This window comes from Anomaloglossus baeobatrachus, chromosome 5, assembly GCF_048569485.1.
Source record: "Anomaloglossus baeobatrachus isolate aAnoBae1 chromosome 5, aAnoBae1.hap1, whole genome shotgun sequence".
In the NCBI taxonomy this organism is placed as follows: Eukaryota; Metazoa; Chordata; class Amphibia; order Anura; family Aromobatidae; genus Anomaloglossus; species Anomaloglossus baeobatrachus.
The window spans coordinates 200,576,676-200,591,866 of NC_134357.1; positions in this window are offsets into that span (position 1 = coordinate 200,576,676).

The following is a 15,191-nucleotide window of genomic DNA, read 5'->3' on the forward strand; positions in this document are numbered from 1 at the left end:
GAGCTGGCCCTGATAGTATTCCCTATTGGCTGTGGCTTGCAACTGGCACGCCTGCTAGGAGAGGGGGCATGACTATAGGCCTCTTCAATTCCTATAGGGCCTTAACATTTATGGCATGTTTGGGAGTGATCCACCTCCTATTGAGCTTATCAGCTGATTCTCTTTTGGCATTTTTGTTCTGACATGCTCAGTTTCCTATTTGGAGACAGACTTTGGCTGTATTCTATACCTGTAGCTTTCTCTCTATCAGTTCTATAGATAACCTATAAGGGGTATATAAATAGCTCAGTCAGTCTCTTTAGCAGTATCCACTTCATCTTGGGACATTTACACCTCACAAAAGCCTCCTGAAGAACCTGAAACACAAGAGAAACGCTTTGAAACCCCAATTTGGAGGGTAACATTCAAAGGAAAGATTTCTTCCCTTCTTTTCTATATCACTTTTGTATGACACTCATTTGAGTTGTATATATTTAATGGCTTACACATACCGGAGCTATTCTTTGCTCAATGTGGTATCTGGAGAGTGGATATATTGATTCCTGTCACTGGTTTTGGCAGCATGGTTATCTAACATGGCTTGGTCAAGTTTGTTTTGTTTGTGGATAAATTTGAGCAACAGCAGTTTTTAGTTTAGGGATACTATTAGGGATTTCAAGGGTGAGTCAACAGTGAGCAGGATGCAATTTGCGTCATTGTAGGGTGCCAACCTCCGAGGTCAGGTAGGGTCAGCCCCTAGGGACAGCTTTTCAGGGCTCTGTATGTGTTGATTGCATATTTTATCACAATTCTTCACCTTCTTCCCATGCATACAATTTTTTTTGTCTGCATTAGTACCTTTTATAAACAGTTTTTTCATGAGACACCCACTTATTTTGTTTTTTAATGCATATCTAATAAATTATATATTTTAGGAATTTTTTTGTTTAACTAAACTTTTTATGTACCCCAAAATGAATCACTCCTTCTCCCATCGCAGTGCTCCAGGTGCTGGATTTTCCAGCAATGGGCACCCCACGGACCCGGGTAGGCCATCTGTGACATAGTGAGAGTCTCGGCCAGGGGGTATGCTCTGAACAGACTACGCAGTCCTTCTCCACAGCCGCTCAGCAGGCGCGATTCCCCTGAGCACTGTGGCGACCATGCCGCCCCAGAAGTGTAAGGTATTGAGGCCAGTATTTTGGATGTTGCAACTACGACTGTTGGAACAACCTGGTCCGCTTCCTCAATCGACATATCCTCGCTTCACACTCCTTGTGGGGGAAACTCAGATCAACACATGTGGTTCCGGCAGTGGGGCTTCTCTTCGTGCACACTCCTCTGGGTTCTACCCACGATGACACGCACCTTTTCTTCCCGCACTGCACACCTAATGGCGACCATTGTTTTTAGTGAACACTATATACACAGTTGGTTAGGCGCACAATACCCGAAAACCTGTTTGTGACGCCAAGTTGACGTGCCCACGGGGTCTGGGGGTTTACTCATCACTTGGCCGGTGTAGGGGGTTGGGATGTAACAACAGTTAGGCCCGGTTCCGTGACCCCGGCGGTGTCAATAAATGGCGGGGGATGATGATGGGGATATTAGTTTCAGTACCTCAGCACCTCTCCCTGATGAAGCCACTCTGGTGGCGATACGCGTGGGGTCGCCCACTTTGAGCAACTCCTCATGCTGTCCACATGGTAATGGTATCCCTTGGACCCTGTGTTCCTTTTACTTGCCATCCTGTGCCTTAGGACTTTTTTGCCCCCATGGTTGCTCTGGCCCCATTTTGCCTGAGATTCACTATGGCATTTAATGCATGAGAAATTTTCCCATTACTGGATGCCATGCACCAGGGGGGTCTTTGTTTCCTATTACCCCTTTGCAATCCTTGATTTGTGTGTGAGCAGTATTATCCCTTTGCAGTTGTCATCACCCGCATCTCCTTGCTTTATGGGATGCTATCATCATTTTTGTACTATTGGTATGACTGAGCATTTTTCTGCATTAAAGCTTATGAAGGGGATTGGTGGATATTGTTTTCCATCTAAACACTTTGCGGCTCAACCCTCTCATTTATTTACTTTTTGCTATATGTATTGATTATATCGTATACAACTGAGCCTTAGGGCCCTAAGTCAAGTGTTATAGCATTATATGATTATTGGTTCAACTTTTTCTCACTTATTACCCTCCTGTGATATGTATTGACCGTATTGTGTACAACTGAGCCTCTGAGCTCCAAGCTACGTGTTATAACATCATATACTCACTGCGCCGTCCCCACGGACAGGTTGTCCAAGTTTCCATTTTCCAGCTCCATGTATACCAGCATGTTCATATTGCTCTCCAGTTTACTGGCGACTCATGTGCAATATTCATATAATAGTATTACTTGTTGATATATTGACCCACCGTCATAGGATATTGCCGCTCCTTTTCATGATACTTGAGTCATAAAAATACGTCGCTTTCCATGGACTTTGGTTCATTGTATGCACACTCAATCTTTAGTTCTATGTACATTAGTACGGTTACATTGCTTTGAGTTTATTGGCGATCTACTCGCATTATTTATACAACAGTGTTGGTGATGTTTTGACCCTCCTTTACAGGATATTGCTGCTCCCCTTTATGGTATTAGATGTTTTTATCTTTGTGTGTTTTGAATAAAGCCTTACTTTATAAACCTTCATTATTGTAGCAGGAGTGCCCCAGTTTTGTATGCGGTTTCTTTCCTCTCCTCCTCCCCGGGGATATTAGTTTGTATTCGTGACACCACCTGTTGTGTGCGGCTATAAAAGGAGCCACCGCTGCCAGAGGTTTCCTCTGAGGGCCAATGGTAGTGCAGCTAGGTTGATACACCTCCTCACAGACAGAGCTCAGGTCCACAGGGAGGTTGAGAGTAGTAGTAATCTTTCAGCGGAGAGCAGGGTTGGAGGTGGCAAAGAAAGGAAGCAGCATAGGGGTTGTAGTTAAAGTTCTTTACTCATTGAGATGTCACCGCCTTTGGACTTCCAAACTCTGCTGTCATGGGCTCCAGCCGATCCCGGATAGTTCAGAGGCCAGAACTGGTGTTTCTTTCTGTGAGTCCTTCTTACTTGCACAGTCTTGTGTGAGTCCCTGCGGCTTGAAGTTACGCTGGATTGGATCAGTTCCTGTCCCGTATGGCAGGCAGCGCAAGGCCGTTACTGGTGCCGCTTTTTTGTCACGACTTCTGGCTGTATATGCTGCTGTGCCCCAGGCACTTTGTGTGGGCCAGAAGACTTGAAATCCTCTGCCCAGCGGATTCTGCTGGTGGGACGTGCAGTGCCCACCAGCCTAGGGATCTGCACCCTGTTTTGTACGATCGGTCCTGAGGGATCTATGGCGCAGCTCTCCCCTCAGAGACTGTGTTCTCCCCATGTCTTACTTGTTACCTGTCGCTGACTAACTGTAACTTACTCAATGTCTGTGTGTGTGTGTGTGTGTGTGTCGCCTTACTCCCCATTGTCTATCTCCACCCCCCCCAGGTTGCTGAACTAGTGGGAGGGAGCTCCCATACCTTGTGGTGACCGTCAAAATGACTCTACCCTAACCCAGTCACAGTGGAAGGCAAACTAACTGTGCATTTTGGTGGATTGTGGTGGTTTACCGGCAATTACCTCCTCCTTACCTGGGATGAATACCGCACCTCTGGTGAGGTGCAGTACCCTGTGGCGACTAAAGCCTCAGAGGCGCCACAAGGGCCATTTTAGTTAAAGAAGAATATGATAAATTAACTACTATATATTCTAAATGCTCTTAAATTAGCATTGAATAGGCAAACATTACTTTGAATGGCTTGTAATAGCTAGAGTCATAGGTAGAGATGGGCGGACTTGCAGATAACCAGGACTGACGGGTTTCTGTTATCTTTTTTTTTTTTTTAAATCCTGGTTCTGATCCGGAATCCAGTCCCCATATAAGTCTATGGGGATCAGAAACCGGAGATTAAAAATGTTGTAACTAAATAACATTCATTGAATATGCACTGCTTTCCCCACGCACTGGGGCCTGTAATTGGTTGCAGTCAGCCATGCCCCCACACTGAGTGGCAGCGTGTCTGTGTGTCAGATACCTGTTTCCATTCACAGGCATTATGCTCATCTATATCATAGGCCAGGGTCACACTGGCGTATGGCATCTGATGTAAGAGCATCAGATAAAATATGCTAATGACTAGAGATGAGCGAAACGGTGGAGGTTCGGCTCGAGTTCGGTTCGCCAAACGGAGGTCTCGTTCGAGTTCGGTTCGGCGAACCGCTCGAACTGCATAGGAAACAATGGTAGGCAATCACAAACACATAAAAACACCTAGAAAACACCCTCAAAGGTGTCCAAAAGGTGACAAACAACTCACAACACAACACAAACACATGGGAAAGTGACAAGGACATATACTCATGCGAAAACAAAAGAGCTGGACAAGGAAAAAGAGGAGGAGACACAGATATATGAGTATATGCAAGGGAACATCGATGCCATTACTGTGCAACTTGAGCCTTGCTCATTTAAGGCTTCCAATCTGGATAAATAGACTGAGCTCGCCACGTACGCCTTGGGGATCTTGTCTTGTCCCACAGCCAGCGTTCTCTCAGAACATGTCTTCAGTGCTGCTGGGGGTGTGCTGACAGATAAGCACACGCATCTGTCCACTGACAATGTGGACATACTAACGTTCACCAATATGAGGAAGTCATGGGTCACAGAGGACTTTTCTTCCCCTGGGTCATCCAGGGGAGGCAAAAGGCACATGTATTTTTGAGAGTGCTTCATGCAAAGCATCTTTTTCATCTTGAAAATGGGAGTCAACTGATGCCAGTCAAGTGTGGTGTGTGTGGCCCAATTAGTGGAAACGAGGGAGACTGTGGTTGGAGTCCCCTCGCTTTTGAAAAAAGAACCAAGATGAACAAGTCATGGTTCTCAGAGGACTTTTCTTCCCCTGGCTCATCCAGGGGAGGCGAAAGGCACGCGTATTTTTGAGAGTGCTTCATGCAAAGCATCTTTGTCATTTTGAAAAGGGGGTCAACTGATACCAGTCAAGTGGGGTGTGTGTGGCCCAATTAGTGGAAACGAGGGAGACTGTGGTTGGAGTCCCCTCGCTGTGTTTTACATGCTTTTCGAAGGGCATGACATGCCTAAGAGGTTGAGTTTCAGCATCTGCAACTTGTTGGATACAGAAAGGCTGCCTTTACACCCTTTTGAGACCGAGGATTTTCGAGACCTTATGCCCATTGCAGTGCCCCAAGAGCCGATGGCCATTCGCCACTCCTTCTCCAAGAAAGACGTGCCCGCGCTACCACAGCAGGTCGCACACAACATCACCGATACATTGAGAAACTCTGTATGTGACAGGGTGCATTTCACCACAGATACTTGGACCAGTAAGCATGGACAGGGGAGTTACATGTTGCTGACTGGGCACTGGGTAACTATGGTGAGAGATGGAGAAGGGTCTGCTGTACAAGTCTTTCCGTCCCCACGAGTTGTGTGTCAATCCTTCCTCTGTATGTACAAGTTCCTCCACTGCTTCTGCCTCCTCAACCTCGTGTGGGTCCTCCACCTCGGCTCAAACCGTATGTGGTCAGGCCACCCTTCCTTGTAACTGCGTCCACGGAATCTCACACACCTCCTTACTATGCTGACAGCAGAGCTCAACAGCATGATGCGGTTGACTCTTTACTTAGAAATGTCTGGGAAATGTGAGTCACACCGCTGAGGAGTTGTGGACGGTAAGCTCTGGAGAGTGAGACCGAGTTTCATCAATGGTGGTCTCCACTCAACCAGCAGCCAGGGAAGGCCGGGTGTGACAATGATGCAAACGAGTCTGCGGCCCTTCTTCAGGGCAATGTGACACACGTGCCTTGTATGGCTCACGTGTTGAACCTGGTTGTCCAGCAATTTTTAAACCACTATCCCGGCCTACATGGCCTTCTGCAGAGGGCACGGTGTAACGCCTGCCTGGATCGACACACTCAGACGGGCTGTAAAGGATAGGCTAGAGGGAAGCCACTCACCAAGCTGGACCCCCAGAACCCTGAAACCCTTTAACCCCTAGACAGTAATTTGGAATTACACAGGGCCCAAATTGATCAATACCTGTGGAAGGCTGCAGTTCCAGAGAATAGTAGTCAGGCAGGGTCAAAACATTAATTGAGGAAGAGGAACAGAATGGGACGGCCAGGACTTAATCAGAAAACAAGTAGAGGTGAAATGCGGATCAGCCAACGAGGTACATAAACAGCAAGCAGGAAAAGTAGTCAGGTAACAAGCACACAAAATCATAAAACTGAACTGGGGGTAACAGTAACAAGAGGTTCATAGCTTTGTCTGGCAGTGGTCTGCAGAGAGGATGGGCCTAAAAAAGGTTCTGGTGTATTCCCATTGGTTGTAGCTGAATGATGGTACTTCATCTGTGAGATACCCACCACCTACATTCAGCCTGTGGTTCTGCATCTGTCAAGGTAACGCAGCCCAGTGGGTGAGCATAACCTGTGTCCACCTGCGCCGCTGGCATCGACTCCTTTCCCATCATCAGCACTATGCACGAAAGGAACACGTTGTCACCTGGCGACCGGAGTACAAATTGATTGAGCGGACTCCGGTGGTGACTTAACAGCCGTGTGCGGCAATGATGCAAACCTGGCTGCGGGCCTTCATCAGGGCAATGTGACACACGTGCCTTGTATGGCTCACGTGTTGAATCTGATTCTCCAGCAATTTTTAAAACACCATCCCGGCCTACATGGCCTTGTGCAGCGGGCACGCTCGCTATGTGCTCACTTCCATCGTTCGCACCCAGCAGCTCAACAACTTTCATCGCTACAGAAGACTTTAGGTCTGGCGGTTACACGCCTGCAATGCGTGAAAATACATTTGAATCTGCACATGTTGCAGCGTCTGTGGCAGCCCCGCCCAGCCCTGCTGAAATATGTTATGACGTATACCATGGGCTAACTTGATCCAGAGATGGTGCAGATCACACTGCTGGAGTGGTGTCAGATCAAGGACCTATGCACCCTTCTACACAGTTTACAAATGTCGACGAAGATGTTTACCACTGGCGATGCCATTCTCAGCGTGACAATTCTGGTCATCTACATGATGGAGCACACTGTAAGCATTATTCAGAATCAGGTGTTGGGACAAGAGGAAGGGGAGGAAGTACAGGAGGAGTCATATTCGGAAGGGATAACAAGATCTACAAGGTCCAGATGGTCAGCGACACCTAGGCGGCAGTCATGGGACTGTGAGAGAGAGGGATTAACAAGGGTGCATAGAATCAGCAAAACTGTTGAGGAAGGTACAGGAGCCCATGAAGAAATGGAGGACGAACTGGCGATGGGCATGGAAGATTCAGCAGATGAGTGAGAGCTTGCTTACATTTCGGTTGTGTGAGGTTCGGGGGAGAGGGCAGAGGAAGGAGGCACAATTTTCACCTCTCCGCCACCAACAAAGCAAGGACTTGGTCCTCCTGGATGCACAAGACACATGAGCGCCTTCTTGCTGGACTACCTACAACATGACCTTCGGATTGTACGAATTCGAAGTAATGCTGACTACTGGATTGACACACTGTTAGATCCCCAATACAACACAAAGTTTTGCAAAATAATTCCTGGCCATAGAAAGGGATGCACGTATGCAGGAGGATCAGCAGAAGGTGGTACGCAATCTTAGATTTGCTTTTCCACTAAACACCTGTGCTGCACAGAGTGAATCTCAACGCTTTGTCATGGATAGGAGGAAATGGTCTTTTAGTTGTCCAAATCTGAGGGACCGCGGGCTGGCTGCTCTGCTGAGACGGCGTTGAGTACGGTGTCCCCGCAGAGTTGCACTTTTGGTCATATACAAAATGAGTTGAAAAAGAACAGATGCGGGTGGAAAGGGGAACAGGTGTGTTGGAAAGGGGAAAAAAGTTTGTGTCCGTGGGTTTGGTGGTTAAGCAACAGTAACATTTGCTGAAGAAACAACATCTGTTATGGTGGGACTGGCAGATTTGGGAGCCCTGTTAGCGTCACAGGGTCCACACGCCCACCCAGCCCAGGAACTCCCTGTTAACAACACAGGGGACATTGGGTACGCTGTCCGTGTGCGTAGGGGCCACACCTGTGGACAGCAGGCGCATCAGCAGCAGCAGGCCTGTTAATGCCACTGGGCTGCACTAGCAGGACTGGTAGGACAGAAGCTGGTCTTAACCGTTCTGCGTTACCAACTGTGGTGGCGGCCTGCATCGACGCCCTATCCCTGCCTACCTCTGGCCTAAAGCCGCAATGGGTTCAACACATGGAGGTGTGCTCTTTCGGAGCATAATAGAAGACTGCACACCTCCTTGTTGGCTTCAGCCCCTTTTATAACCTCAGTCCGCCTCAAACCAGGGTGGACCACAATGCACCACCTGGAGACAAAAGCAGAGTGACACGTCATGAGTGGCATAACTAGTGTCCTATTCGGAACCGCCACTTCAATAATGACCTCATGGCTGCCACGACCCAAACACCTCACCAGTCATCGTCTGACCAACAATAATGAGGTGACAAGTCATAGGGAAGGGCCTCTGCAAGCCAGTTGGGAGTGGCCTGGCCACATCATCAGGACACCTGATGCCCTGAGGTCTATATGGGCCCCCCACATCAGGGACAGGGCCAAAGAGTTCATTACCGGACCTAGCCTCTGATGCAGTAGGTGCCTGAGCATGCTCAGTAGCATGAAATACAGTCTCCGAAAAAAGACTATCCGCTTCAGCATGCTGTCTAGGCACAACACAGGACTTAGACCCGGCACGGAGTGCAAGTACCTGTGCAAAGAGGCTTTTCGCACTAAGTGTGAAGCCCCACCGGTGTTGTGTCGGTGTGTTACCTTCAGGGACTCCACGTGGAGGAACAGTCTGGTTACAGGTAGGTTGCTTCTTTATATGTAGTTTCGTGACGCCACTCTCGGGATTGCAGTCAGTGGGGACCGCCACTGCAGTGTAAGGGGACACCTGGGGCTGATGTTGGGTGCAGTTAGTTGTAGTGGCCTCTCAAGAGTGAGGCAAGCCCCAGGGCCCTGTGTAAGTGTGTGGAACCACAGGTCACAGAATGACTAGGGCACAGTCCAAATGAGCATGCCCTGTAGCCGGAAATGAAGACTTAGCATCAGGAATGGCACAGTCAGGCTGAGCATAGTCAGTAGGCTAAACACTGGAGTTAGGCTGAGGCTGGGGTAAATTGGCACACGCATGCGCACTAGCCGCCTCTCCACACTTAGACGTGGAGGAGAAAGCAGCTAGCTGGACAACCTGAGGCACAGCCCTAAATGGCAGCTGACAACTGGGCGCAACTGGAACCGCAGCAGGTTGCTTGCGTTTACGGCGGCACCGATTCGTAACAACAAATAACAGCCAAAATAACAGGTGTAGTTCTTCCCGTGGATAATCAGATATGATCCTTTTTTCATGGCCACGACCATCGCTAACAAATGTGGATGAGGCACCAAAACAGCAGCTGCTTCAAGGGATCTCAAGTGCGCCATAAAGTGGCCTCTCCTCCACCTCAAATTCAATATCACAAATACTCCATTCCACTGTGGTGTCAACCCAATCGCACTTGCTTCCTAACAGATCTCAAGTTTCCACCAGCCCTGCTGAGTATGGGGTAACAGAGATGGTTGAGTCTGCAGAGCTGTTCAGTCACACTATAGCCTTGGAATCAGAGGTCTGCTCCAAAGTTGCAGTGAGTACAGACAAAGAAGTTATTATTATTATTATTATTTATTTATTTATTTATAGACCACCATTGATTCCATGGTGCTGTACATGACAAGGGGGTTACATACAGAATACATATACAAGTAATAATAGACAGACTGGTACAGAGGGCAGAGGACCCAGCCCTTGCGGGATTGCATTGTAAAGTATTTTGGGGAGGAGACAGTAGGTGGGGTGTAGGTTGGGCAGAGGCTCCGCACGGTGGTGGGGTCATTGAAGGTTATAGTCATTTCTGAACAGATGAGTTTTTAGGTTCCATTTGAAGCTTGCGGGTGTAGCAGATAATCTGATGTGTTGAGGCAGCGAGTTACAGGAGACCGGGGAAATTATCTGCACAGATGGCCAGAAGGTTTGTGAGTTGGATCCAGGCCCCGATGAAGAAGGTGCTGAGCATAATCTACACCCTTATTTCCAAACCGTACATCATCCTGGTGTAGACAATGGGTAACATGATGAGGAGACTCAGATACCTGATTGTAACGTCAACTTTGCTATTCGGTCAGGGCAGGAAGAGGTTGTCACGGAGGACTCAGGATGAGGGGAATGAAAACACACAGGGTGATGATGAGGTTGGAGACACCACTTACTGTCAAACCAAAGTGAGCCAATCGATTACGTCAGCAGAGGAGGTGGAGGAGGATGCTACTGACGACGATTTTACGTTGTGTCTTCCTGGACAAAGACAAAGTACTGGAAGCACGTCAACAACAGAATCCTCAGCCACAACTCTGCCTATGAGCATAAGTCATGTTGGCTATGCAGTTCGCATGGGCTGTAAGCCTTGCCTAGCTTGGGAATTTTTTGGACATAGCAAAGGATCACCCAAGTCATGTAATCTGTAACAATCTGTAAGTAGAGGGCAAAAAATCTCAACTTTGAGTACTTCCACCATGAAGTGTCACATGGATATGAATTGATAGCGTGAGGATGTATTGCTCAGCTTTAGCCACTGTCAATGCAACATGCTTATTTGCCGTTCATTGCGTGCATTGTTGCAGACTACACACAAGGGGCTGCTGTTTTTTTGGAGCTGCTTTTGTCTGTTTGGTCACTATAGCAATAGCAAAACGATCTTCGGGTGTGGACTTGGAGATGCTGTCTATGAACAGAATGAAAAGATAAAAGGTGTGTGTTACAGCAAGGAGCAACCGCGGAAACACTTCGTTCAATTGTGAGGGGAGTCATTTTGGAGTTTGGTGAGGAGTACCGTAACGCCAGTGAGCAGCATCCTGTGCCACAGACCAACATTCTTCCGGTGCTGTCTATACTGTTTACCATGATAGGAGCGTAAAGTCTGTATTCATGGCAAATGGACATCCCAGTACCCGGGTACGGTAGGCTGTTCCCAGACAGTAATGCATGCACGCAACACTTTGTTTTATTATCAAAACACATATCTGTTCTGGGTAGGACGATATATAGACAATCAGACTTGCTGCCTCTGCACTGTCAAATTGTCACGTACAGTTTATATCATAGAGGGACAGCGACACATGTTTGCATTGACTGTTGATTTTCAAGATTTCCATGACTGTGTTGCAGAGCTGTGTGGTTTGCATTCACACTGTTATCATCTGCCTTATCTGTGAGGCTTCAGTTAACAAGGGTATTCAGGGTGGGTGATGTGTTTTGTATATGTTTAGGTACATAACTGGGAAGCTCTTGTGATGCGCCACTAGTAAGTCGTGTTCGCACGCACACACACACACACACACACACACACTTACTGCTGCTACGCAGAGGGATTAGCAGGTAGTAGGCAACTGAATAGATTGTTCTATTATTTCAATTTTATGCATGGTTCTTATTGTTTGTTTTGGGAAAGTTAAACAATCATTTATGAACCCAACTGCATACAGTGCTTTTCATGTTGCGTGGTTTTGCTGCAAACTGGGGAGCCCACCAAATACAAGACTTAAAATGAAGCATAAGTCAAAATGGGAATTTCACTGTGTTATAATGCGGCCTAGCGGGGCTGTGCAACCACCGCCTGCCCCATCAAGTGCATGTGAGTGCTCTTCATCCTCTGTGACTGTGGGAACAGCAGTCACACATGCTTTTTCACACTGAACTTCCACCCCGATACCCCTAAACAGGAGTGTGATTGGCAGGTCGTCACTTGTTTTGTAAGTGAAAACAGATGGTATTGTTGAGCTGACAGACATTGAAAGAATCACCATTGGATGAAGGAAACATTATCTCCACGCCTGCACCTTCGTCAAAGATTGGCTGGACTACCTGCAGTTAATAATTGCGTTCCACAAATGGAAAGGAGTGTAGAATGCCCATGTGTTGCATCTTGCTTGGCAACAAAGGAACACTAACTTCCAAATCATTTTAGGATGGCATAAAAAGAGTCAGCTCTTTGGGCAAATTAAATAGCGTGGCAAAAATGGGCAGGTGGGTACAGTGGCCGTGTTCTGTGGGTACCAGGACACTAAAGGAAGCCTCACTTTCCATCCCTCCTAATGATGAAATGCAGCAAGGAATTCCATGAGTTTGCTATAAAAAATAGCGTAGCAAAATGAGCAGGAGGGTGTAATGCAGAGGTGCTGGAAAATGCTTTGCACCAGTGGGGCACAAATGGAGTACAACAGCCACTTTTTGGATGCCACTAAGTTTCAGCATTTTTTGCTATTATTATAGCTTATTAAAAAATGAGCAGAAGGGTGTAATGCAGAGGTGCTAGAAATAGCTTGGCACCAGTGGGGCATAAATGGAGTACAACAGCCACTTTTTGGATGCCACTAAGTTTCAGCATTTTTTGCTATTATTATAGCTTATTAAAAAATGACTCAGTTACCTCACCCCTTTCCACAGGCAATGCTAATTAAGCACCATTCTTGGATCTGGTCCACCTTTATCAATGGTTGCTGTTTGACACTGGGAGGATCAGTTCTGATATAGTCCTGGTATGTGTAGGGCTTGCTCCACATGCTGGGACCTGGGCTGGTCTCTATCCACAAGTGCCTTTTTTGCAACATGGAAGCGGCTATATACAGGTTGCAGGTATGTGTGCTCCATTATGGTTCTGCTTTTAACTTTATCTAGGAGGCCGCATGGCACATGAAATACAGAATGTAGAGTAGGACCCCCCTATTGAGATTTGCCGTGACGTTGGCAGGGGTAGCTCAAAAAATTGATCAATTATTTGCTAAAAATCTCATTTTTTTATTATAGTACAGTTGGAATAAATTTGTGAATTTTCACTTTTTATATGATGCATGCCAATTTCAGATCGTGCTGGTTCCCTTTTTTTCTCTGTTTTGACCGTTATTAAAAAATGAGCAGGAGGGTGTAATGCAGAGGTGCTGGAAATAGCTTGGCACCAGTGGGGCACAAATGGAGTACAACAGCCACTTTTTGGATGCCACGAAGTTTCAGCATTTTTTGCTCTTATTATAGCTTATTAAAAAATGAGCAGGAGGGTGTAATGCAGAGGTGCTGGAAATATCTTGGCACCAGTGGGGCACAAATGGAGTACAACAGCCACTTTTTGGATGCCACTAAGTTTCAGCATTTTTTGCTATTATTATAGCTTATTAAAAAATGAGCAGGAGGCTGTAATGTAGACGTGCTGGCAATAGCTTGGCACCAGTGGGGCACAAATGGAGTACAACAGCCACTTTTTGGATGCCACTAAGTTGCAGCATTTTTTACTATTATTATAGCTTATTAAAAAATGAGCAGGAGGGTGTAATGCAGAGGTGCTGGAAATAGCTTGCCACCAGTGGGGCACAAATGGACTACAACAGCCACTTTTTGGATGCCACTAAAGCCCGCTACACACGCTTCAATATATCTCACAATCCGTCGTTGGGGTCAAGTTGTAAGTGACGCACATCCGGCATCGTTTGTGAGGTATCTGCGTGTGACATCTACATGCGATCAGGATTGAACGCAAAACCGTTGATCGCAAACACATCGTATCTTTGTCTAGAATTGAGCGTTTTGTTGCACGAACCTAGTCAATTGTAACGTGTGACATCCCTCATACGATTTTGGTGTCTGATGCTATGTGCGCAGGTGTGCGCTCTGCACCGCAGCTTAAAAAAGGTCCGCTTCAGAGCGCAGCTGAAAAGCTGCGTTCTGAAGCGCCTCACAATGTCTGTTATTCACTAATCTCTGTCAGTCGGTCACTATCTCTGTCCCTCTCTCTCTGTCCATGTCAGTCTATCCTCCTCTCTCATATACTCACCGTTCCCCGATCACCGGCGCGGCGCTGCACAGCATTCACACTGCTCCGGCGGCTTTTACTGTTTTGAAAAAGCCGGCCGCCCATTAAACAATCTCGTATTCCCTGCTATCCCCGTCCACCGGCGCCTATGATTGGTTACAGTGAGACACGCCCCCTCGCTGAGTGACAGGTGTCACACTGCACCCAATCACAGCAGCCGGTGGGTGTGTCTATACTGTGTAGTGAAATAATTAAATAATTAAAAAAAAACGTCGTGCGGTCCCCCCCAATTTTAAAACCAGCCAGATAAAGCCATACGGCTGAAGGCTGGTATTCTCAGGATGGGGAGCTCCACGTTATGGGGAGCCCCCCAGCCTAACAATATCAGCCAACAGCCGCCCAGAATTGACGCATACATTAGATGCGACAGTTCTGGGACTGTACCCGGCTCTTCCCGATTTGCCCTGGTGTGTTGGCAAATCGGGGTAATAAGGAGTTATTGGCAGCCCATAGCTGCCAATAAGTCCTAGATTAATCATGTCAGGCGTCTCCCCGAGATACCTTCCATGATGAATCTGTAAATTACAGTAAATAAACACACACACCTGAACAATCCTTTATTAGAAATAAAAAACACAAACATATACCCTGGTTAACCACTTTAATCAGCACCAAAAAGCCCTCCATGTCCGGCGGAATCCAGGATGCTCCAGCGTCGCTTCCAGCGCTGCTGCATGGAGATGACCGGAGCTGCAGCAGACACAGCCGCTCCGGGCACCTCCACACAGCAACTGAAGACAGCCGCACGATCGGCTGAGCTGTCACTGAGGTTACCCGCTGTCACTGGATCCAGCGGTGGCCGCGGGTAACCTCAGTGACAGCTCAGCTGATCGCGCTACTCACCTCAGTTGCTGCGTGGAGGTGAGAGGAGCGGCGGTGAGTAGCGTGATCAGCTGAGCTGTCACTGAGGTTACCCGCGGCCACCACTGCATCCACCGCTGTATCCAGTGACAGCGGGTAACCTCACTGACAGCTCAGCCGATCGCGCGGCTGTCTTCAGTTGCTGCGTGGAGGTGACAGGAGTGGCTGTGTCTACTGCAGCTCCGGTCACCTCCATGCAGCAGCGCTGGAAGCGATGCTGGAGCATCCTGGATTACGCCGGACATGGAGGGCTTTTTGGGGCTGATTAAAGTGGTTAACCAGGGTATATGTTTGTGTTTTTTATTTCTAATAAAGGATTGTTCAGGTGTGTGTGTTTAT